Source organism: Salmo trutta, chromosome 17 (genome assembly GCF_901001165.1).
Source record: "Salmo trutta chromosome 17, fSalTru1.1, whole genome shotgun sequence".
Taxonomy (NCBI): Eukaryota; Metazoa; Chordata; class Actinopteri; order Salmoniformes; family Salmonidae; genus Salmo; species Salmo trutta.
Window position 1 is genome coordinate 1,831,427 of NC_042973.1, and position 12,269 is coordinate 1,843,695.

General features: G+C 45.9%; 1 protein-coding gene and 1 long non-coding RNA gene across 2 annotated transcripts in view; both read left to right on the forward strand.

The window, feature by feature from the left end:
* nme7 (NME/NM23 family member 7) overlaps positions 1–12,269 on the forward strand; it is a gene marked incomplete in the record, with an annotated part of 93,265 nt that overhangs the window by 23,838 nt on the left and 57,158 nt on the right.
* Positions 9,910–11,668, forward strand: LOC115151438 (uncharacterized). The gene is made up of 2 exons (XR_003867291.1): positions 9,910–10,799; positions 11,020–11,668. It is a non-coding gene; the product is annotated as an uncharacterized LOC115151438 (long non-coding RNA).

A 12,269-nucleotide genomic window follows, 5' to 3' on the forward strand; every position in this document is an offset into this window, starting at 1 on the left:
GACCTAGTTTGTTCAATGCTGGTCCTACCAATCGGATTCCACCCTTCAAGATTCCTTCGATCACGTGGACTCATATGTTCCGGATAGCTTCAGACAACAACATTGATACACTGACTCGGTGAGCGAGTTTATTAGCAAGTGCGTCGGTTATGTCGTACCCACGGTGACTATTACAACCTTCCCCAACCAGAAACCGTGGATTGATGGCAGCATTCGCGCAAAACTGAAAGCGCGAACCACTGCTTTTAATCAGGGCAATGCGACCGGAAACATGACCGAATACAAACAGTGTAGCTACTCCCTCCGCAAACAAGCTAAGCATCAGTATAGAGTAGTAGAGTCGCAATTCAACGACTCAAACAGGAGACGTATGTGGCAGAGTCTACAGTCAATCACGGATTACAAAAAGAAAGCCCCGTCGCGGACACTGACGTCTTGATCCTGGACAAACTAAACAACTTCTTTGCTCGCTTTGAGGACAATACAGTGCCACTGACACAGCCCGCTACCAAAACCTGTGGGCTCTCCATCACCGTGGCCAACGTGAGTAAAACATTTAAACGTGTTAACCCTCGCAAGGCTGCTGGCCCAGACGGCATCCCTAACCTTCAAGAAACAGAAGAGGGAGCACCCCCCCATCCACATCGACGGGACAGTAGTGGAGAAGGTGGAACGTTTTAAGTTCCTCGGCGTACACATCACGGACAAACTGAAATGGTCCACCCACACAGACAGCATGGTGAAGAAGGCGCAGACAGGAGGCTGAAGAAATTTGGCTTGTCACCAAAAACACTCACAAACTTTTACAGATGCACAATCGAGAGCATCCAGTCAGGCTGTATCACCGTCTAGTACGGCAACTGCACGGCCCGCAACCGTAAGGCTCTCCAGAGGGTAGTGAGGTCTGCACAACGCATAACCGGGGGTAAACTACCTGCCCTCCAGGACACCTACACCCCCCGATGTCACAGGAAGGCCAAAAAGATCATCAAGGACAACAACCACCCGAGCCACTGCCTGTTCACCCCGCTGTCATCCAGAAGTCGAGGTCAGTACAGGTGCATCAAAGCTGGGACCGAGAGACTGAAGAACAGCTTCTATCTCATGGCCATCAGACTGTTAAACAGCTTCTATCTCAAGGCCATCAGACTGATAAACAGCCATCACTAACATTGAGTGGCTGCTGCCAACATACTGACTCAAATCTCTAGCCACTACAATAATAAAAAATGGGATGTAATAAATGTATCACTAGTCACTTTAAACAATGCCACTTTATATAATGTTTACATACCCTACATTACTCATCTCATATGTATATACTGTACTCTATACCATCTACTGTATCTTGCCTATGTCGCTTGGCCATCGCTCATCCATATATTTATATGTACATATTCTTATTCATCCCTTTACACTTGTGTGTATTAGGTAGTTGTTGTGAAATTGGTAGATTACTTGTTACATATTCGCTACACTTGCATTAACATCTGCTAACCATGTGTATGTGACCAATAAAATTCGATTTGATTTGCCTGATTTGATTTGCGACCTTTCTCAATAGCAAGGCTCTGCTCACTGAGTCTGTACATAGTCAAAGTTTTCCTTAAGTTTAGGTCATTCACAGTGGTCAGGTATTCTGCCACTGTGTACTCTCTGTTTAGAGCCAAATAGCATTCTAGTTTGCTCTGTTTTGTTGTTAATTCTTCCTAATGTGTCAAGTAATTATCTTTTTGTTTTCTCATGATTTTGGTTGGGTCTAATTGTGTTGCTGTCCTGGGGCTCTGTGGGGTCTGTTTGTGTTTGTGAACAGAGCTCCAGGACCAGCTTGCTTAGGGGACTCTTCTCCAGGTTCATCTCTCTGTAGGTGATGGCTTTGTTATGGAAGGTTTGGGAATCACTTCCTTTTAGGTGGTTGTAGAATTTAACGTCTCTTTTCTGGATTTTGATCATTAGCGAGTATCGGTCTAATTCTGCTCTGCATGCATTATTTGGTGTTTTACGTTTTATTTTTATTCATTTATTTCACCTTTATTTAACCAGGTAGGCTAGTTGAGAACAAGTTCTCGTTTGCAACTGCGATCTGGCCAAGATAAAGCATAGCAATTCGACACATACAACAACACAGTTACACATGGAGTAAACAAAACATACAGTCAATAATACAGTAGAACAAAGAAAACAAAAACTCTATATACAGTGAGTGCAAATGAGGTAAGTTAAGGCAATAAATAGGCCATGGTGGCGAAGTAATTACAATATAGCAATTAAACACTGGAATGGTAGATGTGCAGAAGATGAATGTGCAAGTAGAGATACTGGGGTGCAAAGGAGCAAGATAAATACATAAATACAGTATGGGGATGAGGTAGGTAGATGGGCTGTTTACAGATGAGCTATGTACAGGTGCAGTGATCTGTGAGCTGCTCTGACAGCTGGTGCTTAAAGCTTGTGAGGGAGATATGAGTCTCCAGCTTCAGAGATTTTTGCAGTTCGTTCCAGTCATTGGCAGCAGAGAACTGGAAGGAAAGGCGGCCAAAGGAGGTGTTGGCTTTGGGGGTGACCAGTGAGATATACCTGCTGGAGCGCGTGCTACGAGTGGGTGCTGCTATGGTGACCAGCGAGCTGAGATAAGGGGGGACTTTACCTAGCAGGGTCTTGTAGATTACCTGAAGCCAGTGGGTTTGGCGACGAATATGAAGCGAGGGCCAGCCAACGAGAGCATACAGGTCGCAGTGGTGGGTAGTATATGGGGCTTTGGTGACAAAACGGATGGCACTGTGATAGACTGCATCCTATTTGCTGAGTAGAGTGTTGGAGGCTATTTTGTAAATGACATTGCCGAAGTCGAGGATCGGCAGGATAGTCAGTTTTACGAGGGTATGTTTGGCAGCATGAGTGAAGGATGCTTTGTTGCGAAATAGGAAGCCGATTCTAGATTTAATTTAGGATTGGAGATGTTTGATGTGAGTCTGGAAGGAGAGTTTACAGTCTAACCAGACACCTAGGTATTTGTAGTTGTTCACATATTCTAAGTCAGAACCGGGCGGGCAGGTGCGGGCAGCGATCGGTTGAAGAGCATGCATTTAGTTTTACTTGCGTTTAAGAGCAGTTAGAGGCCACGGAAGGAGTGTTGTATGGCGTTGAAGCTCGTCTGGAGGTTAGTTAACACAGTTTCCAACGAAGGGCCAGAAGTATACAGAATGGTGTCGTCTGCATAGAGGTGGATCAGAGAATCACCAGCAGCAAGAGCAACATCAGTGATGTATACAGAGAAGAGAGTCGGCCTGAGAATTGAACCCTGTGGGACCCCCATAGAGACTGCCAGAGGTCCGGATTTGGGTGAAGGAGAAGCTGGGGAGTCTTGGGCAAGTAGCTGCGAGGGGTGCGGCGCTGTTGGCCGGGGTTGGGGTAGCCAGGAAGAAAGCATGGCCAGCCGTTGAGAAATGCTTATTGAAATGTTCGATTATCATGGATTTATCGGTGGTGACCGTGTTACCTAGCCTCAGTGCATTGGGCAGCTAAGAGGAGGTGCTGTTTTTTTCCATGGACTTTACAGTGTCCCAAAACTTTTTGGAGTTAGAGCTACAGGATGCAAATTTCTGTTTGAAAAAGCTAGCTTTTGCTTTCCTGACTGACTGTGTGTATTGGTTCCTGACTTCCCTGAACAGTTGCATATCGCGGGGACTATTCGATGCTATTGCAGTCTGCCACAGGATGTTTTTGTGCTGGTCAAGGGCAGTCAGGTCTGGAGTGAACCAAGGGCTATATCTGTTCTTAGTTCTACACTTTTTGAATGGGGCATGCTTATTTAAGATGGTAAGGAAATTACTTTTAAAGAACGACCAGGCATCCTCGACTGATGGGATGAGGTCAATATCCTTCCAGGATACCCCGGCCAGGTCGATTAGAAAGGCCTGCTCGCTGAAGTGTTTTAGGGAGCGTTTGACAGTGATGAGGGGTGGTCGTTTGACCACGGACTCATAGCGGATGCAGGCAGTGATCGCTGAGATCCTGATTGAAAACAGCAGAGGTGTATTTAGAGGGCAAGTTGGTCAGGATAATATCTATGAGGCTGCCCATGTTTACGGATTTAGGGTTGTACCTGGTGGTTTCCTTGATAATTTGTGTGAGATTGAGGGCATCTAGCTTAGATTGTATGACGGCCGGGGTGTTAAGCATACAGTGGGGCAAAAAAAATACTTATTTTCCACCATAATTTGCAAATAAATTAATTAAAAATCCTACAATGTGATTTTCTGGATTTTGTCTGTCATAGTTGACGTGTACCTATGATGAAAATTACAGGCCTCGCTCATATTTTTAAGTGGGAGAACTTGCACAATTGGTGGCTGACTAAATACTTTTTTGCCCCACTGTATCCCAGTTTAGGTCACCTAACAGAACGAACTCTGAAGATAGATGGGGGGAAATCACATATGGTGTCCAGGGCACAGCTGGGAGCTGGGAGCTGGGGGGGGGTCTGTAACAGGTGGCAAAAGTGAGAGACTTATTTCTGGAGAGATTTGTTTTTTTAAATGATTAGCCCAAGCCCCATACGATATTTAAAGTCCGAGGGGTATTCAGGTCATCCCCATAAGAACCAACAGGCATAGCGTCATCTGCAGCTTTTTGTCCAGTGAGCTGAGAATTTGCCAAAGTCCATTGGCCAACCATGATGAGAGCAGAGCAGACTGAGCATTCAACAGACCTCCCCCTACCCATATAGGGATGGGCAACTCCAGTCCTCATGGACCAGAGAGGTCTCACTCCCCCCCCCCCCCCCCCCCCCCCCCCCCCCCCACATCCCTAGCAAACAAAGCTGATTTGAAACTCATTGTATTTTGTCACCTGTTGATTATTGGAGATCTGTTAGCTGGGGTCTGGAGTCAGGACAATAGGCAGATGGGTCACAACCCCGGTTTTTGGAAAGGGCTGTCTGATAACTGGAACTATAATGATAGCCTTCCCTGTAGCTCAGTTGGTAGAGCATGGTGTTTGCAACGCCAGGGTTGTGGGTTCGATTCCCACGGGGGGCTAGCACAGAAAAAAACAATGTATGAAATGTATGAATTCACTACTGTAAGTCGCTCTGGATAAGAGCGTCTGCTAAATGACTGAAATGTAAATGTAAATGATGAAGAGGGTCTGTCCGTAGCCAACTGTCAGTCTACCGTCTGACTAGTGGACCTTCCCCTGACAGAGCTGTCCAGGCCCATATCTGCTTTCCATACTGAGCCTGTTATGTCATGACTCTTCCTCTCTCTCCTCCTCTCTCCCCACAGCCCTGACAGGAAAGATCCTCCACTCCATCTCAGCAGCAGGTTTTGAAATCTCAGCCCTGCAGATGGTAAGTAGCCTACATAGTCGGTCATCATAGTCAAATCTGTGCCATGCCGCAGGGACCCACGGGTGATGATGATGGCGTTACCCTGTTTTGACCCATGGGTGATGATGATGGCGTTACCCTGTTTTGACCCATGGGTGATGATGATGGCGTTACCCTGTTTTGACCCACGGGTGATGATGATGGCGTTACCCTGTTTTGACCCACGGGTGATGATGATGGCGTTACCCTGTTTAAACCCACGGGTGGTGATGATGATGATGGCGTTAACCTGTTTAGACCCACGGGTGGTGATGATGGTGTTAACCTGTTTAAACCCACAGGTGGTGATGATGATGATGGCGTTACCCTGTTTAGACCCACGGGTGGTGATGATGGCGTTAACCTGTTTAGACCTACGGGTGATGATGATGGCATTAACCTGTTTAAACCCACGGGTGGTGATGATGATGATGATGGCGTTAACCTGTTTAGACCCACGGGTGGTGATGATGGTGTTAACCTGTTTAAACCCACAGGTGGTGATGATGATGATGGCGTTACCCTGTTTAGACCCACGGGTGGTGATGATGGCGTTACCCTGTTTAGACCCACGGGTGATGATGATGATGATGATGGTGTTAACCTGTTTAGAGAATGGATTGTAGTTTCTACAACAGGTTGGTCGAAACAATCATTGTGATTGGTTGAGATGCGTTCTAAGCCATACAAAAAAAAAAATGTTTAGCACGGGTAAGCCTATGACGCAAAAAACGGCCATCTTGTTTACTGTTCCGTCTGAGAAATCCCTGCACGTCTATTGTGCCATCAGCCCAGCCAGCCAATTCATTAACATGATCTCCACTGTAAAAAGCATCTAGACATTATTTCCCCCTTGCTTCTAGCCTAACATTTTGTTTTTTTTCCAACAACGGGGGTTTGTACAAATGTTGCCGTCTTTCTCTCGACAATTGGAACATTGTTTCAATATTGAAATTTGATCTCCACTGTCCTATTGAGAATGAACCTGTCAGGAAGAGAATGTCATATTTTCTCAGCCAGTCCAAATCACAAATCAGCATCATTTTTATATATATATATATATATATATATATATATATATATATATATATATACATATATACAGAGAAATGTCAATAGAAAACAGATAAAACGACATGAAATGCAGCTACTTTGCTGTTATTCTGGCTACACTGTTTGACCTGACTGTGTTAGCCGTGGTTGGCTAGCTAGCGAGCGAGGGGATAAGAGCATTGGCAACGGAACATGTTTAGAACAAACTACTGGTTCTGGTCCATAGATACAGAACAAAAAGACTGAACGTCTGGGTCGTGTCTCTGGCAACCAACCCGATAGAATGAACGGCCAGACGGCTTGCCTAGCAACCATAGATATGTCGGGACTAGGCCTATATTTTCATTGAGGGATGAAATAGTAGCTTATTAGTACATTTATCAAAGTAACATTGCTTAGCACGCCCTCTCGTGTACAATTGCTTTAAGACAACATGACCAACGGGTAATGATGATGGTATAGACCTGTGTAGATAGTGGATTGTAGTGGACAACGTGACACAGCTTCAATGCCATACAGCACTCCTTCCGTGGCCTCCAACTGCTCTTAAACGCTAGTAAAACCAAATGCATGTTCTTCAACCAGTCGCTGCCCGCACCCGCCCGCCCGACTAGCATCACTACTCTGGACGGTTCTGACCTAGAATATGTGGATAACTACAAATACCTGGGTGTCTGGCTAGACTGTAAACTCTCCTTCCAGACTCATATCAAACATCTCCAATCCAAAATTAAATCTAGAAACGGCTTCCTATTTCGCAACAAAGCCTCCTTCGCTCATGTCGCCAAACATACCTTCGTAAAACTGACTATCCTGCCGATCCTCGACTTCGGCGATGTCATTTACAAAATATCCTCCAACACTCTATTCAGCAAATAGGATGCAGTCTATCACAGTGCCATCTGTTTTGTCACCAAAGCCCCATATACTACCCACCACTGCGACCTGTATGCTCTCGTTGGCTGGCCCTCGCTTCATACTCGTCGCCAAACCCACTGGCTCCAGGTCATCTATAAGTCTATGCTAGGTAAAGCTCCGCCTTATCTCAGCTCACTGGTCACCATAGCAGCACCCACTCGTAGCACGCGCTCCAGCAGGTATATCTCACTGGTCATCCCCAAAGCCAACACCTCCTTTGGCCGCCTTTCCTTCCAGTTCTCTGCTGCCAATAACTGGAACGAATTGCAAAAATCGCTGAAGCTGGAGACTTACATTTCCCTCACTAGCTTTAAACATCAGCTATCTGAGCAGCTAACCGATCGCTGCAGCTGTACATAGTCCATCTGTAAATAGCCCACCCAATCTACCTACCTCATCCCCATACTGTTTTTATTTACTTTTCTGCTCTTTTACACACCAGTATCTCTACTTGCTCATCATCATCTGCTCATCTATCACTCCAGTGTTAATCTGCTATATTGTAATTACTTCGCTACTATGGCCTATTTATTGCCTTACCTCCTCATGCCATTTGCACACACTGTATATAGACTTTCTTTTGTTCTACTGTATTATTGACTGTACGTTTGTTTATTCCATGTGTAACTCTGTGTTGTTATTTGTGTCGCACTGCTTTGCTTTATCTTGGCCAGGTCACAGTTGTAAATGAGAACTTGTTCTCACCTGGTCTACCTGGTCAAATAAAGGTGAAATAAATAATAATAAAATGTAACAAACATGGGTGATGATGGTGTAAACCTGTTTAGATAATGGATCGTAGTGGACAACATGACACAAGGGTGATGATGGTGTAAACCTGTTTAGATAATGGATTGTAGTGGACAATATGACACGGGTGATGATGGTGTAAACCTGTTTAGATAATGGATCGTAGTGGACAACATGACACAAGGGTGATGATGGTGTAAACCTGTTTAGATAATGGATTGTAGTGGACAATATGACACGGGTGATGATGGTGTAAACCTGTTTAGATAATGGATTGTAGTGGACAATATGACACGGGTGATGATGGTGTAAACCTGTTTAGATAATGGATTGTAGTGGACAGCATGACACAGGGGTGATGATGGTGTAAACCTGTTTAGATAATGGATTGTAGTGGACAGCATGACACAGGGGTGATGATGGTGTAAACCTGTTTAGATAATGGATCGTAGTGGACAACATGACACAAGGGTGATGATGGTGTAAACCTGTTTAGATAATGGACTGTAGTGGACAACATGACATGAGGGTGATGATGGTGTAAACCTGTTTAGATAATGGATTGTAGTGGACAACATGACATGAGGGTGATGATGGTGTAAACCTGTTTAGATAATGGATTGTAGTGGACAACATGACACGAGGGTGATGATGGTGTAAACCTGTTTAGATAATGGACTGTAGTGGACAACATGACACGAGGGTGATGATGGTGTAAACAAATCAAATCAAATGTATTTATATAGCCCTTCTTACATCAGCTGATATCTCAAAGTGCTGTACAGAAACCCAGCCTAAAACCCCAAACAGCAAGTAATGCAGGTGTAGAAGCACGGTGGCTTAGGAAAAACTCCCTAGAAAGGCCAGAACCTAGGAAGAAACCTAGAGAGGAACCAGGCTATGAGGGGTGGCCAGTCCTCTTCTGGCTGTGCTGGGTGGAAAGAAAAAGAGAGAATTAGAGAGAGCATATTTAAATTCACACAGGACACCGGATAAGACAAGAGAAATACTCCAGATGTGACAGTCTGGCCCTAGCCCCCCGACACATAAACTACTGCAGCATAAATACTGGAGGCTGAGACAGGAAGGGGTCAGGAGACACTGTGGCCCCATCCGATGAAACCCCCGGACAGGGCCAAACAGGCAGGATATAACCCCACCCACTTTGCCAAAGCACAGCCTCCACACCACTGAAGGGATATCTCCAACCACCGACTTACCGTCCCGGGACAAGGCCGAGTATAGCCCACAAAGATCGCCGCCACGGCACAACCCAAGGGGGGCGCCAACCCAGACAGGAAGACCACGTCAGTGACTCAACCCACTCAAGTGACGCACCCCTCCCAGGGACGGCATGGAAGAACACCAGTAAGCCAGTGACTCAGCCCCTGTAATAGGGTTAGAGGCAGAGAATCCCAGTGGGAAGAGGGGAACCGGCAAGGCAGAGACAGCAAGGGCGGTTCGTTGCTCCAGCCTTTCCGTTCACCTTCACACTCCTGGGCCAGACTATACTTAATCATAGGACCTACTGAAGAGATGAGTCTTCAGTACAGACTTAAAGGTTGAGACTGAGTCTGCGTCTCTCACATGGGTAGGCAGACCATTCCATAAAAATGTAGCTCTATAGGAGAAAGCCCTGCCTCCAGCTGTTTTTAAACCTGTTTAGATAATGTATTGTAGTGGACAACATGACACGAGGGTGATGATGGTGTAAACCTGTTTAGATAATGGATTGAAGTGGACAACATGACACGAGGCTGATGATGGTGTAAACCCGTTTAGATAATGGATTGTAGTGGACAACATGACACGAGGGTGATGATGGTGTAAACCTGTTTCGATAATGGATTGTAGTGGACAACATGACACGAGGGTGATGATGGTGTAAACCTGTTTAGATAATGGATTGTAGTGGACAACATGACACGAGGGTGATGATGGTGTAAACCTGTTTAGATAATGGATTGTAGTGGACAACATGACACGAGGGTGATGATGGTGTAAACCTGTTTAGATAATGGATTGTAGTGGACAACATGACACGAGGGTGATGATGGTGTAAACCTGTTTAGATAATGGATTGTAGTGGACAACATGACACGAGGGTGATGATGGTGTAAACCTGTTTAGATAATGGATTGTAGTGGACAACATGACACGAGGGTGATGATGGTGTAAACCTGTTTAGATAATGGATTGTAGTGGACAACATGACACGAGGGTGATGATGGTGTAAACCTGTTTAGATAATGGATTGTAGTGGACAACATGACACGAGGGTGATGATGGTGTAAACCTGTTTAGATAAGGGATTGTAGTGGACAACATGACACGAGGGTGATGATGGTGTAAACCTGTTTAGATAATGGATTGTAGTGGACAACATGACACGAGGGTGATGATGGTGTAAACCTGTTTAGATAATGGATTGTAGTGGACAACATGGCACGAGGGTGATGATGGTGTAAACCTGTTTAGATAATGGATTGTAGTGGACAACATGACACGAGGGTGATGATGGTGTAAACCTGTTTCGATAATGGATTGTAGTGGACAACATGACACGAGGGTGATGATGGTGTAAACCTGTTTAGATAATGGATTGTAGTGGACAACATGACACGAGGGTGATGATGGTGTAAACCTGTTTAGATAATGGATTGTAGTGGACAACATGACACGAGGGTGATGATGGTGTAAACCTGTTTAGGTAATGGATCGTAGTGGACAACATGACACGAGGGTGATGATGGTGTAAACCTGTTTAGGTAATGGATCGTAGTGGACAACATGACACGAGGGTGATGATGGTGTAAACCTGTTTAGATAATGGATCGTAGTGGACAACATGACACGAGGGTGATGACGGTGTAAACCTGTTTAGATAATGGATCGTAGTGGGAGGGTGATGATGGTGTAAACCTGTTTAGATAATGGATTGTAGTGGACAACATGACACGAGGGTGATGATGGTGTAAACCTGTTTAGATAATGGATTGTAGTGGACAACATGACACGAGGGTGATGATGGTGTAAACCTGTTTAGATAATGGATCGTAGTGGGAGGGTGATGATGGTGTAAACCTGTTTAGATAATGGATTGTAGTGGGAGGGTGATGATGGTGTAAACCTGTTTAGATAATGGATTGTAGTGGACAACATGACACGAGGGTGATGATGGTGTAAACCTGTTTAGATAATGGATTGTAGTGGGAGGGTGATGATGGTGTAAACCTGTTTAGATAATGGATCGTAGTGGACAACATGGACCTTTCCCGTCCTCCTCTCAGAACCCATTTCTGTCTCTGCAGCTGTACTCCCTAGGACCTCAGTGCATTCTGTACTGCTTTAGTGAGATCTAGTGTGACCCTGGCTGTCCTGACCACTCCACACCGTTCATTCACTGCTGAGATCAGGGACCTTTCATAGCTCTGCCATGACAGAGGCTGTCCTCTCCTCTCTGCTCTTCAGGAAGGGGTCCTGGCCCTGGGCATCTCCAATTATTTTAATTTGTGTAGCACATTTAATTACAGAGAAATCTCAAAGCTTTATGTAGGAAAAACAAAACATCTAATCAAAGAATTCAAAAATAATCAAGACAGTTAAAATGACAGGGGTACAGTAGGGAGAGAGTGATGGACAGTGTGGACCCTGGGGCAGGCAGGGGAACAGTAGGGAGAGAGTGATGGACAGTGTGGACCCTGGGGCAGGCAGGGGAACAGTAGGGAGAGAGTGATGGACAGTGTGGACCCTGGGGCAGGCAGGGGAACAGTAGGGAGAGAGTGATGGACAGTGTGGACCCTGGGGCAGGCAGGGGAACAGTAGGGAGAGAGTGATGGACAGTGTCGGCCCTGGGGCAGGCAGGGGAACAGTATGGAGAGAGTGATGGACAGTGTGGACCCTGGGGCAGGCAGGGGAACAGTAGGGAGAGAGTGATGGACAGTGTCGGCCCTGGGGCAGGCAGGGGAACAGTAGGGAGAGAGTGATGGACAGTGTGGACCCTGGGGCAGGCAGGGGAACAGTAGGGAGGGAGTGATGGACAGTGTGGACCCTGGGGCAGGCAGGGGAACAGTAGGGAGAGAGTGATGGACAGTGTGGACCCTGGGGCAGGCAGGGGAACAGTAGGGAGGGAGTGATGGACAGTGTGGACCCTGGGGCAGGCAGGGGAACAGTAGGGAGA